Here is a 13,682-nt window from a genome sequence, read left to right as displayed (position 1 = left end):
AATTTAAATCCAAGAAATAATGGCTTACACTTGCTGCAGGCCTTTAGTTGTTTCACACCAGTTGTCTTTATTGCTACTTATTTCAGCCTAGGGCTCCTACCAGTTACAAACTGGATTGGCATTTCCTGTGCTACAATGACTCCCAAGCAGGGGCAGCGTTGTCCCCTTAGGAATGGACATTCTCACTGGCCAGTGTCAGCTGATTTGCCAATTCTCCTCCTTTTATTGATAGCAGCAGCTGCCTGTGAAGACCACTGCTTGAAACTGTGCACCTGCAGCTAAGCTGTTCAGGCAGAAAATGGAAATGTGCATTAGTTGGGAAGTGCTGTATAAACCTTTCTGAATTTGAATCTTGAATAAAAGTAGGCTTATTATTTTATGATTAAGGAGGAAGCATCTGAAGATACATGTCAAATAATGTCTCCCCCTTTAAGGTTCACAGTCCTATCATGTTGTGATTGCTTTCCAAGGTTTTAAACTAACATTTGTGGGTTCAACTGTAGTGAACATACATTTGTTTGAAAGGGTTCTTTTTGTGTAGGGCTTATTTTTATCTTGATGTGTACACTATGTAAGAAATTCAAATTCTGTATGGTCACAGCTTGTAATGAACGGATGCTGTTTTTGAACAAAAAGAGCTCTCTACTATCTTTAGGTGTGAATCCACTTTCCCAGATATCCTTGTGATTGGGCAATTTTTGCTTTGAATACATAATGACAATCAACTATTGTCATAAGCCAAAGTTTATTTTCAAATTGTGTGTTTTAACCGTGTACAGGGTTATGACCAGGCTTGTTAACTTTTGTCTGAATGTACAGTAAATTTGACACAAACATCACTCCAAAGTTAACAGGTTGTGAGGGAAGCAAATTTGGAAATTTCTTGTTGGTTTTTAATGTTTAAGCCATTTTTGTCATGCATATGATAAGGTGTATCAAATGAAAACCTTGTACTGCCCTAAAAATATATTCAAACATCACCATGATACCATAAGGAAATTTTTAAATGGTGATGCTTTGTATAAAACACAATGGCGGAGTTTTACTAAAACTGGCGCACACAGAATATGGTGCAGCTGTGCATAATAACTAATCGACTTCCAGGTTTACTTTGCCCAGCTGCACCAGATTCTGTGCGCTCCAGTTTTAGTAAATTCCCCAAGTAATGCTGTTGTCATTAATCTGTAAATAAATAAGAAAATATCTCCTTTCTAATTTTTTTTAAACCTCCTTAGGTCCCTTTTACACGGGCGATCCGATCCAATCTGCGTGTCAGTTTTCCAGGCGGAACGGATCAGGTGCTCCATGCATCCCTATGGGGGACCGGGTGTCAGTGGAGACATCTCCGCTGACACCCGCTGCAATCTGGTCCTGTCCGTGAAATCCGGATGGATGGAAACCCTATTTTCCATCCGTCTGGAGGATGGGATTGGATGAGAACGGACAGGCGGTCTGTTCTCCTCTGATTTCCCTATAAAAGAGAGCGGGGTTCTGACAGCTCCGTCTCTGAACACAGAGCGGAGACGGAGCTATCATCCGCCATCTCAGCACCCGTGTGAAAGGGGCCTAATAGTATGTTTGATACGATCAACAATTTGTTAAGTGTATAACAAGTGACAAAATGAAAAAACATATCAGTTGCTAAGATTTTTATTGAGCAGGATTATTTAACCAGAGACAAAAGGATGCAGGATTTAACAGTGTACAATGAGAGGAGTGTGGTTTATTTAGCAGACAAGTGAGTAGCTCAGATTATAGGCACAAACATGATGTCTTCATTTATCACAGCAGAAATGTCCATGTCCATGGCAAGGATCACACGGCTCAGGACAGCAGGGGACAACACAAGGGTTGCATGGATTGCATGGATCTGCCAAGAAAAAAAAACCTTCATTAGATCCTAACCCCTTCATGACCAGAGGCTATTGAAGCTTAAATGCTCAGAATGAATATTTTAGCGATAGTAAGTATTGCTTTTCTTGACAAGAACTCTAATTTGCCTACCCAAATTTTTGTTTTACATTAACACACAACCTATTACATGACCAATATAAAAACACTTTGCTCTGAATTTATTATAAGATGACAAATCGACAACAATTGACAAAAATGTTTAAAAAAAAATAACATTATTTTCCATAGCAGTTTTTAAATAAATGGTTTAAATGTATGTATATAAACAAAGAAATATATCTGCTCCCCCTATAGGATACCAGCAGATAGCTCAAACTCTGGGAAGTTTAAAAGAAATAATGCACATACGAGCAGCGCTAGTATACAACTACTATGAATAAATTCCATCCAATGATTCCACAGGATCGGAGATTGTGCAAAAGATGAAAACGTGTAAGCTCTTCATCCAGGTGCTTGATATGGTTAAGACGGTGAACAATACCAGCCGCCACACACTGTATGTATGTACATATATATATATATATATATATATATATTTTTTTTTTTTTTTTACAAAGTTTAATGCTATCTTATACCTTATCTTGACTGCCCAGAGAAACAGAGACAGAGAAAAGCACAGTACCTTCTGCAGGATGAGGAAGTTTGAAACTTCCAGTGACCACCATGATTGGCACAATGATCACATGATGGAAAAACCTTACTAATTGGTTCCTGATCATTTAAGCCTTGTTTAAATTTGCATTTGGGAGGTGGTAAAAACATGTGGCTGAGCTGCATTTTTGAAAACTAAAATGCAGCGCTGAAATAAATGTCATGAGACACCCCATCTCACACAGGTTCGAGTTTGTCTCAGATTTCATATGTTAACCCGGACATCGATCCACTTATCGGATACACTGCATACTGGGCTTTTGAGGTTGTGTGATCATCCGAGGCTGTGTGATCCTCTTAAAATCACTGAATGCACTTCTGATCATTGTGACAGCAATGATATATATGATGCAGTAAGAGGCAGTGTGTTGTATCTGTAGTGGTGGTGGATGTCGACTCACACTGTTTCCATTGGCACATTGAGGTGGATGAATTTATCTCCGGATAAGGGTTTTATGGGACTTTTTTTTTACATGTTTACTATTTGTCTCATGATATTTATTTCAGCACTGCATTTTAGTTTTCATTAATCAATATTACCCACCAGTAATTTGTGCTAGCTGCTGTATCTTGCATACTTTTTTGGAAGCGCTAGGTTTTTTGTATTATTATTTGAGCTGCATTTTAATTGCCTCCTAATCGATCCCCCTTAAGTTGTTAGGGCAGGTGATCAGATGCCGAAGCCGCAATCCTTTACACCGGGAAAAACGATATACCCGAATGGGGTTGTCATTAATGCACACAGCTGGTGTGGGTTTTTAGGGGTTAAAACAGGCAGTGAGGAGGTAATAAAACATCTCCTAGCTACCCACCACGATCTGCTCTTCAGAGAGCCAAACTGTGTGCAAACAAGCACCTAATCGGAAACCTGTGGCTGCGATAAGCCCCAGAATTAGCAGCGGGCAGAAATGTGCACTCCTAGTTCGCAGCTGCAATATAGAGTAACATCATTTTCATGGTAAGGATAGCTGAGGATCTTTATCTACAGACTGTAGATGAAGAATGCATAAGCAACATATATGTGATTAGCAAATACATATCATTTACAGAGGTTTGCAAAACAATTCATATTACACTCCTCATGGCAATTTTTAATCAATTTGCAATCATGTTTCACTCCATGTTGCACTGATATGTCAGAGCTGTGGTGAATTAAAACTCCACTATTTTACCCACTGTGTTGCGACTGGTAGGAAAAGGTTGCAGCATTGCTACATACATGTGGAGAATGTGTATGACTTTTCATTTCTGCTTTCAGGTGGAATGGTAAGCAGTTCATGTAGGTGTTGGAAGGATAAAATACTTTTTTAAGCACAAGTAAGAGGGAAAGGAAATAGTTGTCACTTTGGGTGTTCTGTTGGACAAAAACAACCAATATAATCAGCAGTGCTTAATTCTGTGCAGGTTTTTCCCATTATCCAGTAAAATCATAAGTGCATTGATAAGCCACCTGTAAAAGAAACAACTCAAAATATGCACTGTGTGTGATCGGTGAAGAATCCCCTTTCTCAGTGATGGGAGGATTGGCTTATTTTAAAGTACACTCTTCATCCATTATCCTAAATACTCAAAACAATAATCCATTGCTCCTCTTACCTTGTTGGCGGACATAAACGGTGCCATGGTGATGATGGTGAGGTTTACATGCTACAAGAGATACAAGCATATATTAAAGAAGAATACCAGACGACCGATGAAATTAACCTTATACCATTTAATGATATCAGCCAAATACTGCAGCCAAATATTTAAATCTGCATAATTGTTGTTTACCCTGGATTTATTAATCTACTGCAACTGGAGTTCATCATGTTCTTCTCAGTGGTACTGCAACCACCATAACAGAATTGCCCTGGGCATCTATTTTATTGCTCTTAGGTACAGGAAGGAGCATGCAGTAGGTGAAAACAGAAAACCTGGCCTTACTTTCCCAGGGTTGAGGTGTATAATAGACTTCAGTCAGATATTCTGCACATCAGGTCATATGTTTATTTCATATCAGACCTCTGCAATCTAATTCCTCTTCCAACTCATTTTTATATGTTATGATATTGTAAGGCATGTAATCAAACATACAAAATATAATCTAAGGCTGTTTTTTCTTGGAGATAAAACATTTTGCCCAAAACTTAACTTCAGGTTTATTTTACTTTAAATAGCTTGTTTGGGCCAACAGAGTTCCCAGTACCGCTGCAGGAACACAACTCTGTATACTGTATGCCCCTGATTCTAAATACAGCTTATACTCTGACAGCAGCCACATCAATTAGTAATAGAATTAGTTTGTTTGACCCAGCTTATTTGTGTAATTAAAATAAAAATTAACCCAGATTCAGATTTTAAAAAGAATACAGGTGCAGCTAAAATGAAACTACAGTTATTGATACAATCATTTATAACCGACACACACGCCTACCCAAACTTTTTTAGCAGGAAATTATAAGAAAGTAATAATTTTACAGTGAAGAGAGTTCATACAACCTCTCTGCATTTATGTACAAAAAATATGTAATTTATAAACACAACACTTACGGTCTTGGCATGGATCTTTGCAGACTACTACATTTTGGCAAGGGTTGCATGGATCTTTGCAGACTACTACATTTTGGCAAGGGTTGCATGGATCTTGGCATTGGATCTTCTGGGTAACACATTTCCCTTTGATTCCAGACATATCTGCTTTTAAGTTTGGTTTCCTTCTTGGAAAATTCAGAAGAGATTTTTCGGTTGTTTGAATAATGTATGATGGCACCTTTTTATATATACTGTAAGTGGAGGTGGAATTGGAACACATTCCTTCACTGGTTGGTCATAACAGATTTACAAGGTGTTGAAACACTGTCCACATGCTTATCATTTACTAATTTGTTTGGTCTTTATTCAGCACTTTGCTAGTTAAGTACACTTACATTTACACTCTATGATTTAAACTTTTGAATTGTTTTTTTTTTTTCTTTTTAATTCCTTTTTAATTGTTTTATATACTGAGGCATCGTTTTAATTGGGATTATGTGTTAGCTGGCTAATTAAAAAATTATTGTTGTAGTCATTTTTATATTACCAAATATTATATATTATATTACCATATAGCCTCTTACCAAATAAACAGACAGTAAGGACCTTAGGTATTTCTTGGCTGGAAGTGAATTGCCTCCTCTCATCGTGATGTGTTGATGGACCGATACTCCCTGGTAGTCTATGGCTTGTCTTAATCCTATCCATCAGCATCATGTAGGGAAGTGCACCACATTATTGATGAATTCTTATTTCATCAATAATGTGATGTGCTTTTAAAGTGCCATCCAATGCATTATTCATCGTCAATTTGTCACTCTACCCTCGTTTCACCACCAATACGGAGAACTCACCAGAACCCCAGGACCCCTCAAATAGAGTGGGTCCCAATGCGCTTCCCCCCCCCCCCCCCGGGGATCACTCATCCAGGAACCTGACCAGATATTCACTCTCCAATATTGTCAAACAACCAGGAAACAAGAAGAGCTCCAACAGTGTAAAACCTTACTATTTTGATACAAGTACACCACAATAAATCTACAGGCTTATCGGCTTACATTATTTAGTGCAAACATCCTTGCACCCAGCATTACACTTTTTTTTATATATATAATGTTCCCCACACTGCAAGCTTTTGAGGACACATCTTTCTGGGGCACCTCCCCTAAAACCCCACCCCACTCCATTAATGAATGGATATTAGAGCCATTCTGGAAATTTGCCTTGTTCTATCTAGAGCACCCACACTAAAAAAGCAGAGCAGACAGGAACTGCTGAAATTTCTCTGTAACAGCATGATTCTGAAATACATGTTGGTTGTTCATTGTCTTAGTCCATTTAGGTGCAGTATGACATATTGAAATTGCAGTGAGAGCTAGTTACAGGGCCAAAGATTACAGACATCCTTTGGGAGCATCCCAAATTTTCTATCTGCAGAATCTTTAAAAGAAGGGACATCTTCTCAAATAGGTTCAATGAGATGTTTGCTTAATACAGAGACAGCAGGATCACCTATAGTAGTAGCCTACCTATTTTTTGCCACTTGATGGAGTTTAGCAGAAATTTTGGGTAAATGAAAATCTTTTCAGGAATGACCCAATCATCATAGACTGCGCATTCATTGTATCTGTTCAGGCACAGGGAATGTTTTGCAGGATTTTTTAGGTCTCTTTGTACCCAAAGGGGCATGGGGAGAAAGAGGAGAGTCAAGTTGCACAATGCCAAGGATTTTGTGGACAGAGGCAATAAGCTTTTCAACATTTACAAGCACATGGCTTCCTCCAATACTGCTCCAATATTATCCTCATTCCATTTATGTGTTTTTGTCATCTCGGACAATATATCTGAATCTGATTTAGATTGAGAAACAAGAGTAGAAGAAGAGGCAGAGTGTTTATAGGCCTTGGACAAAGATGGCTGTATTAAGGCTGTGATCTGTCCAAGGAACTCTGACATTGATGAAAAAAATTCTGCTTTTGCCAGGTATGCTGCATGTTGTGTGCCTGAAATAGAAATACAATCAGATGCAAACATTGATGTTAAAACTAGGCCCTGCTCAGGCACAATGGATGCATTGTCACTCTGAGTTTTGTGTGGGCCTTCAGCAGAGAAAATGTTTGCAGGTGATTTTTAATTGGCTCCTCTTTGCCTGGTCTCCGATATAGCTACAAGTGAGGCTATTCCTCTGGGGGGTACTCATGGAGTAGAGTGCTGAAAATAGGATATGTGTGTCCAAAAGGAGTACGCAATAACCTAGGTGTAGACTGTACTGCAACAAAACCTCAGGGTGAAAGGGCTGGAGGAAATGCCTGAGTACCTTATAAGGGCCCTAAACTGAAGTGGTATTAAAGTGTCAGACCAATGGTGTGATGTAACACCTTGTCGTCTACCTAAGACTCAGCTATGAGTGGTTTAAATTTTACCACCAAGTTTGAAAAGGTTTCTCTGTGAATGAATACATTCCAAACATAGCCTTGTTAATGCGGTAACAGTCAGTAATACAGGGTGGTGACTGTTACTCCTGGGATATTGATCTAGTCAGTTAAGTAGCAGAGGGGGTTTTTAATCAGTATCAGCTACTTTTGTGTTAAATAAATTAACAACAGGTGCACTAGATGGGCAAACATGAGACAACCTCCAAATCAGGAATGGTTTTTCAGTTGGAGACCACTGACATTTTTTTCCCCTACTCATCTTTTCTGACTGTTTTTCACTAGTTTTGCAGTTGGCTAGGGTCAGTGTCACTACTGGTAGCATGAGGCGATACCTGCACAAGCAGTCCAATTCCTTCAGGATGGCACATCAATATGTGCCATTGCCAGAAGGTTTGCTGTGTCTCCCAGCACAGTCTCAAGACCATGGAGGAGATTCCAAGAGACAGGCAGTTACTCTATGAGAGCTGGACATGGTCATAGAAGGTCCTTAACCTATCAGCAGGACTGATATCTGCTCCTTTGTGCAAGGAGGAACAGGATGAGCACTGCCAGAGCCCTACAAAATGACCCCCGGCAGGCCACTGGTGTGAATGTTTCTGACCAATCAGAAACAGACTTCTTGCGGCACCCTGTGGTGGGTGGCTGGCTGGCACCCTTTGGTGGGTGGGTGGCTGGCTGGCGCCCTTTGGTGGGTGGCTGGCTAGCACCCTGTGGTGGGTGGCTGGCTGGCACCCTTTGGTGGCTGGCTGGCACCCTGTGGTGGGTGGCTGGCTGGCACCCTTTGGTTGGTGGCAGGCTTGCACCTTTTGGTGGGTGGCTGGCTGGCATCCTGTGGTGGGTGGCTGGCTGACACCCTGTGGTGGGTGGATGGCTGGCTGGCCCCCTGTGGTGGGTAGCTGGCTGACTGGCACCCTGTGGTGGCTGGCTGGGACGCTGTGGTGGGTGGCTGGCTGGTACAGGACCAGGGCCTGTGGCTGGCTGGTACAGGCCCAGGGTCTGTGGCTGGCTAGCTGGTACAGGCAGGGCCTGTGGCTGCCTGGCTGGTACAGGCAGGGCCTGTGGCTGGTTGGCTGGTACAGGCCTTTGTGTGTGTGTGTGTGTGTGTGTGTGTGTGTGCGGGTGACTGGCTGGCACTGGGCAGCTGTGGGTGGGTGGGTGTATGTATGTGGCAGCTGTGTTAAACACACTGTGTGCACTGTACACTCACTGTCCCGAGACTCCCCAACTCCAGACGAGGCTGAGGGAGGCTACCTAAGAAGGCAGAAGCTGTCCCAGTGCGTGGAGGCGCATGTCGCTACATACGCAATGATGTCACGGCAATATCAATATCGGTAACCTCCGGGGCCGATTTCAATATATCGGGGAACGTGCATATTTGCCCCCGATATATCGGCCTTGCCAATAATCGGTCGATCCCTAATATGATTGCATTTTTTAATTGTTTAGTTATCCCATAGTTCTTGATGTATGTGAGGTCTATCTTCTGCTGTACACATCCTCTATAGATGGTATATAGTAGGTCTGTGGACGTATGTGCAGAAATAACTTGTGCAAAAAATATACTCAGTGAGGAATACTAGTGGGGGGCAGAAGACCATGTTATTGATGCATGTTGTTTCAACTTGCTGACTGGATCTGCCTATTTCTATGGTTTTAAAAAATGAAATTGGGATTTATATATTTCTATGTGGTTTTAGGTAATTCCAAGTACAAAAAGGTCACCTTAACCACTTCAGCTCCGGAAGGTTCGTCCCCCTTCTTGACCAGGCTATTTTTTGCGATTTACCGCACTGTGTTGCCTAAACCTAGAATTATGCAGTCTTGTGACGCTGTACCCAAACAAATTTAGGCCTATATTTTTTTCTGCTACATGTTTTTGGTAAAAACAAAATCCCTATAGGCGTGTTTTGATTGGTTTACGCAAATGTTATAGCATCTACAAACTATGGGATAGATTTATGGACTCTATATTTTTTTTTTTTACTAGAAATGGTGGCTATCAGCTCTGCTTTGACTGAGGGAAGACAGAGATCAGTGTTCCTGCTTAGAAGATCTCCATCTTGTCCTCTGACAGAATGGCAATCTGCCTATCTTACATAGGTAGACCGCCGTTCTGTCAGCCTCAGGAAGAAATGCGGGGTGCCGGCAGACATCGGGTCTGCGTGACCCGCTGATTGGCTCCTGCTGTGTCTAATCGGAGCGGGTAGCTGGCGGCAGTATATGTACGTGGATCGGTCCTTAAGTAGTTAAAGATTATCCAAACCTTAAAGAGTATCTTTAAATTTAAATCCAAGAAATAATGGCTTACACTTGCTGCAGGCTTTTAGTTGTTTCACACCAGTTGTCTTTATTGCTACTTATTTCAGCCTAGGGCTCCTACCAGTTACAAACTGGATTAGCATTTCCTGTGCTACAATGACTCCCAAGCAGGGGCAGCGTTGTCCCCTTAGGAATGGACATTCTCACTGGCCAGTGTCAGCTGATTTGCCAATTCTCCTCCTTTTATTGATAGCAGCAGCTGCCTGTGAAGACCACTGCTTGAAACTGTGCACCTGCAGCTAAGCCTGTTCAGGCAGAAAATGGAAATGTGCAACACTTGGGAAGTGCTTTATAAACCTTTCTGAATTTGAATCTTGAAGAAAAGTAGGCTTATTATTTTATGATTAAGGAGGAAGCATCTGAAGATACATGCCAAATAATGTCTCCCCCTTTAAGGTTCACAGTCCTATCATGTTGTGATTGCTTTCCGAGGTTTTAAACTAACATTTGTGGGTTCAACTGTAGTGAACATACATTTGTTTGAAAGGGTTCTTTTTGTGTAGGGCTTATTTTTATCTTGATGAGTACACCATGTAATAAATTCAAATTCTGTAGGGTCACAGCTTGTCATGAACAGATGCTGTTTTTGAACAAAAAGAGCTCTCTGCTATCTTCAGGTGTAAATCCACTTTCCCAGATATCCTTGTGATTGGGCAGTTTTTGCTCTGAATACATAATGACAATCAACTATTGTCATAAGCCAAAGTTTATCTTCAAATTGTGTGTTTTAACCGTGTACAGGGTTATGACCAGGCTTGTCAACTTTCGTCTAAATGTACAGTAAATTTGACACAAACATCACCCCAAAGTTAACAGGTTCTGAGGGAAGCAAATTTGGAAATTGCTTGTTGTTTTTTAATGTTTAAGCCATTTTTTTGTCATTGTTATATAAAGGTATATCAAATGAAAACCTTGTACTGCCCTAAAAATATATTCAAATATCACCATTATACCATAAGGAAAATTTTAAAATGGTGATGCTTTGTATAAAACACAATGGCGGAGTTTTACTAAAACTGGCGCACACAGAATCAGGTGCAGCTGTGCATAGTAACTAATCGACTTCCAGGTTTACTTGTCAAAGCTTAATTGAACAAGCTGAAGTTGGAAGCTGAATGGTTACTATGCACAGCTGCACCAGATTCCGTGCGCTCCAGTTTTATTAAATTCCCCAAGTAATGCTGTTGTCATTAATCTGTAAATAAATAAGAAAATATCTCCTTTCTAATTTTTTTTAAACCTCCTTAGGCCCCTTTCACACAGGCGATTCGATCCAATCTGACTGTCAGTTTTCCAGGCGGGCCAGATTGGATGCTCCATGCATCCCTATGAGGCAGCGGGTGTCAGTGGAGACATCTCCGCTGACACCCGCTGCTATCCGATCCTGTCTGTGAAATCCGGATGGATGGAAACCCTATTTTCCATCCGTCTGGTGGATCGGATTGGATGAGAACGGACAGGCGGTGTGTTCTCATCTGATTTCCCTATAGAAGAGAGCGGGGATCTGACAGCTCCGTCTCTGAACACAGAGCGGAGATGAAGCTATCATCCGCCTTCTCAGCACCCGTGTGAAAGGGGCCTAATAGTATGTTTGATACGATCAACAATTTAAGTGTATAACAAGTGACAAAATGAAAAAAACATATCAGTTGCTAAGATTTTTATTGAGCAGGGTTATTTAACCAGAGACAGAAGGATGCAGGATTTAACAGTGTACAATGAGAGGAGTGTGGTTTATTTAGCAGACAAGTGAGTAGCTCAGATTATAGGCACATGATGTCTTCATTTATCACAGCAGAAATGCCCATGTCCATGGCAAGGATCACACGGATCAGGACAGCAGGGGACAACACAAGGGTTGCATGGATTGCATGGATCTGCCAAGAAAAAAAAAACCTTCATTAGTCATTTATTAGATTCTAACCCCTTCATGACCAGAGGCTATTGAAGCTTAAATGCTCAGAATTAATATTTTAGCGATAGTAAGTATTGCTTTTCTTGACAAGAACTCTAATTTGCCTACCCAATTTTTTTTTTTACATTGATTAACAAGCTATTACATGACCAGTTTTAAAACACTTTGCTCTGAATGTATTATAAGATGACAAATCAACAACAATTGATAAAAATGTTTAAAAAAATAACATTATTTTCCATAGCAGTTTTTAATTAAATGGTTTAAATGTATGTACATAAACAAAGAAAAATATCTGTGCCCCCTATAGGATACCAACAGCTAGCTCAAACTCTGGGTAGTTTAAAAGAAATAATGCACATACGAGCAGCGCTAGTATACAACTACTATGAATACATTAAAGTCCATCCAATGATTCGACAGGATCGGAGATTGTGCAAAAGATGAGAACGTGTAAGCTCTTCATCCAGGTGCTTGATATGGTTAAGACGGTGAACAAAACCAGCCACCACACACTGTATGTATATATATATATATATATATATATATATATATATATTTTTTTTTTTTTTTTTTTTTTTTTTTACAAAGTTTAATGCTATCTAATACCTTATCTTGACTGCCCAGAGAAACAGAGACAGAGATAAGCACAGTACCTTCTGCAGGATGAGGAAGTTTGAAACTTCCAGTGACCACCATGACTGGCATAATGATCACATGATGGAAAAACCTTACTAATTGGTTCCTGATCATTTAAGCCTTGTTTAAATTTGCATTTGGGAGGTGGTAAAAACATGTGGCTGAGCTGCATTTTTGAAAACTAAAATGCAGCGCTGAAATAAATGTCATGAGACACCCCATCTCACACAGGTTCGAGTTTGTCTCAGATTTCATATGTTTACCCGGACATCGATCCACTTATCAGATACACTGCATACTGGGCTTTTGAGGTTGTGTGATCATCCGAGGCTGTGTGATCCTCTTAAAATCACCGAATGCACTTCTGATCATTGGGACAGCAATGATATCTATGATGCAGTAAGAGGCAGTGTGTTCTATTTGTAGTGGTGGTGGATGGCGACTTACACTGTTTCCATTGGCACATTGAGGTGGGTGAATTTATCTCCGGACCAGGGCTGCATTTTAGTTTTCATTAATCAATATTACCTACCAGTAATTTGTGCTAGCTGCTGTATCTTGCATACTTTTTTAGAAGCGCTAGGTTTTTTGTATTTTTATTTGAGCTGCATTTTTACTGCCTCCTAATCGATCCCCCTTAAGCTGTTAGGGCAGGTGATCAGATGCCGAAGCCGCAATCCTTTACACCAGGAAAAATTATATACCCGAATGGGGTTGTCATTAATGCACACAGCTGGTGTGGGTTTTTAGGGGTTAAAACAGGCAGTGAGAAGGTAATAAAACATCTCCTAGCTACCCACCACGATCTGCTCTTCAGAGAGCCAAACTGGGTGCAAACAAGCACCTAATCGGAAACCTGTGGCTGGTAAGCCCCAGAATTAGCAGCGGGCAGAGATGTGCACTCCTAGTTCACAGCTGCAATATAGAGTAACATAATTTTCATGGTAAGGATAGCTGAGGATCTTTATCTACAGACTGTAGATGAAGAGTGCATAAGCAACATATATGTGATTAGCAAATACATATCATTTACAGAGGTTTGCAAAACAATGCATATTACACTCCTCGTGGCAATTTTTAATCAATTTGCAATCATGTTTCACTCCATGTTGCACTGATAAGTCAGAGCTGTGGTGATATAAAACTCCACTATTTTACCCACGGTGTTGCTACTGGTAGGAAAAGGTTGCAGCATTGCTACATACATGTGGAGAATGTGTATGACTTTTCATTTCTGCTTTCAGGTGGAATGGTAAGCAGTTCATGTAGGTGTTGGAAGGATAAAATACTTTTTT

General features: G+C 40.5%; 1 long non-coding RNA gene and 1 pseudogene across 2 annotated transcripts in view; both read right to left on the bottom strand.

The window, feature by feature from the left end:
- The window catches only part of LOC309564720, a 626,554-nt gene that overhangs the window by 483,163 nt on the left and 129,709 nt on the right, over positions 1 to 13,682 (bottom strand). The window lies entirely within an intron of this gene.
- LOC309562546 overlaps positions 11,616 to 13,682 on the bottom strand; it is a 33,081-nt pseudogene continuing 31,014 nt past the window's right edge. Inside the window, exon 4 of the transcript in view lies at positions 11,616 to 11,710. The product of the transcript in view is annotated as an uncharacterized misc_RNA (transcript). The remainder of the gene's footprint in view (positions 11,711 to 13,682) is intronic.

This window comes from Pelophylax lessonae (assembly GCF_965119305.1).
Source record: "Pelophylax lessonae genome assembly, chromosome: 9".
NCBI lineage: Eukaryota > Metazoa > Chordata > Amphibia > Anura > Ranidae > Pelophylax > Pelophylax lessonae.
Note: the sequence above shows the minus strand (reverse complement) of the source record. Positions and strands in the feature narration are given on the sequence as shown.